This window comes from Oryza glaberrima, chromosome 10, assembly GCF_000147395.1.
Source record: "Oryza glaberrima chromosome 10, OglaRS2, whole genome shotgun sequence".
NCBI lineage: Eukaryota > Viridiplantae > Streptophyta > Magnoliopsida > Poales > Poaceae > Oryza > Oryza glaberrima.
The window spans coordinates 20,034,807-20,037,601 of NC_068335.1; the positions used below are offsets into that span (position 1 = coordinate 20,034,807).

The window sequence follows — 2,795 nt, forward strand, 5'->3', positions numbered from 1 at the left end:
ACCTTTAAAAATTGGACCTTGTAGTTTTTAGAATTTATTGTCTTGTTGGGTTTCATTTTTTATAATTTTTAGAAGTCACGTCAAACGATGCCACTCTACTCCTCTACGACCCATCCGCCACCTAATCTTTATTGTCATTGGGATTCTAAAAATCGAACATAACTATCGTTGGAATTTATTTTTTATTTTCTAGAAGTCCCATCAACCGTCGGCGGTTCTGCAACTATATTTCTATACACCCCGCCCGCTACTTCTCCTTTTTATTGTCATTGAGATTTTAAAAAATCGAATATAATTATCAATGGGGTTTATTTTTTTACTTTCTAAAAGTCCCGGCCACCGCCTTACCCGTTTGCTTCACGGCCTGCCTGTCGTCCCTCCTTTTAATCATCATTAGGATTCTATTTGGTGTTTTACTAACAGTTTTTATATATCGTATCAACCGCCACCACTCTACTCTTTTATATACTTGTTACTTAAGTTATCTCATCGTGTGTTTTAGATGGTCTTTTTTTCAATAGTCTTTATTTTTATCACCAATTTTAGTTATTTATAAATTATATCCCTAATTGAAATCTTTGTTCTTTTTCTAATTTCATAATTTATGTTTTAAAAATTTTATTTAATACCGTATAGTGTTCTTTTAATATTTTTATTTTTATTTTTGAATTTCAGTTGTTTTAAAATTGTATTTCTACTTGAACTCTCTTTTAGTTTTTCTAATTTTGGATATTATTTTATTTTATTAGTTTGAATTTTAATTAATCTCGTATTGGGTTCTAATATAGATTCTTCTTTCAATATTGCTTATTTTTAATTCCGAATTTCAGTTAATTTTGAATTTTATTCCTACTTGAACTCTTCTTTTCTTTTTGCTAATTTTGGATTTTATTTTATTTTTATTCCGAATATTAACTAATCTCGTATTGGGTTCTTATATGGACTCTTCTCCTAATATTTATTATTTTTAATTCTGAATTTTAGTTATTTTTAAATTATATTCCTATACATGGACTCTCATTTTATTTTCTAATTTTGGATTTTATTTTATTTTAATTCCGAATTTTGATTAATCTCGTATTGGGTTCTTATATAGACACTTCTTTCAATATTACTTATTTTTAATTCCGAATTTCAGCTATTTTTGAATTGTATTTTTACTTGGACTCTCCTTTTCTTTTTCTCCGATTAATGTGGGAATTTCTAGCCTCCACAGCGAACATGGTGCCTTTTTTCAAAGCTGTTTTATAATAATATAATAGATAGATAGATAGACTAGAATACAATCCTGAATTGTATACTGAACATGGTGATTACTGACGAATCCAATTGATCCATCGGAGGATCAGCAGATTTATAAGTCTTGAACATGGTGATTACTGACGAATCCAATTGATCCATAAGAGGATCAGCAGATTTATAAAAGTCCCACACCCTCATCACATTCAATATTTGCTGATTGGTTTTTAGCTTCGGTGGCAAGAGTAGTACCATACAACAACAGGATTACATATATGTTTGTAGAAGTAGGAAGTTATTTAGTTATAGCATTTAGTATCCAACCTGTACCAACAAAGTGGCTGTAGTTTAGTGGTGAGAATTCCACGTTGTGGCCGTGGAGACCTGGGCTCGAATCCCAGCAGCCACAAATTATTTTTGATTTTTTTCCCACATTCACTTATTCTAGTTCAAATGTCCACCAAATGACATTCACTTATTCAAGTCCAAATGTTTTAAATGTCCACCAAGTGACTTATTCAAGTTCAAGTTCATTTTTTTTCTCACATTCACTTATTCAAGTTCAAATGTCCACCAAAGAATCCCAGCAGCCACAAATTATTTTTGTTTTTTTTCTCACATTCACTTATTCAAGTTCAAATGTCCACCAAATGACATTCACTTATTCAAGTCCAAATGTTTTAAATGTCCACCAAGTGACTTATTCAAGTTCAAGTTCATTTTTTTCTCACATTCACTTATTCAAGTTCAAATGTCCACCAAATGGGTTCCTGGGAACTCACCATAGTTTTTTTATTTTTTACGATGACATATTCACTTATTAAGAAGTTCAAAAGGCCGCGAGATACATCTTTTTTTAGGGTTCATATTCACTTATTCAAAAGTTGAAATGTCCACCAAATGGGTTCATTGGAACTCACCATTTTTCCTTTTGTTTCTTACGCCCTCATATTCACTTATTCGAATGTTCAAAAGTCCACGAAATGGGTTCATCGGAACTCACCGTACTGTTTCTGTTTGCAGGTTCGATGAATTAAGCATGGTGTTTGTGTTTGCAGGTTCGATGAACTGACCATGGTATTTCCGCAGCTTGGAATAACTTGTCGATGCAATGTATATATTGGTTGACGAATCTGCATATTCTTGTTTTCAATCCACCTTCCACGCCAAAAATACGATACACGCAATAAGCCAATAATGCAAGGTGGGCAAGCCGGCTTTGCATCCCATCGAGAATTATTCTGCCATAGAGTCATCTTCGAGGGAAAATCATCTTACTCTTCCCTTTAGAGTAAAGTTCATCACCGGTCCCTAAACTTTTACCGCTGTGTCATCCCGGTCCCTAAACTCGCAAATCGACTGTTCAGGTCCTCAAACTTGTTCGATTGTGTCATCTCGGTCTCTAAACTTGCAGATCACTCGTTTAGGTCCTCCAACTTGTTCAGTTGTGTCACCCCGGTCCCTAAACAGGACGGTCTAAAAACTTTATATCAAAAAATAATTCATAACTTTTTCATATGAACTCTAATGAAGACAAACTTTATATCAAAATTGTA

General features: G+C 33.1%; 1 non-coding gene across 1 annotated transcript; it reads left to right on the forward strand.

Annotated features, from left to right (window-relative positions):
* The first annotated feature begins 1,576 nt into the window (after positions 1–1,576).
* TRNAH-GUG (transfer RNA histidin (anticodon GUG)) lies at positions 1,577–1,648 on the forward strand. The gene has a single exon. It is a non-coding gene; the product is annotated as a tRNA-His (tRNA).
* The last annotated feature ends 1,147 nt before the right edge of the window (positions 1,649–2,795 follow it).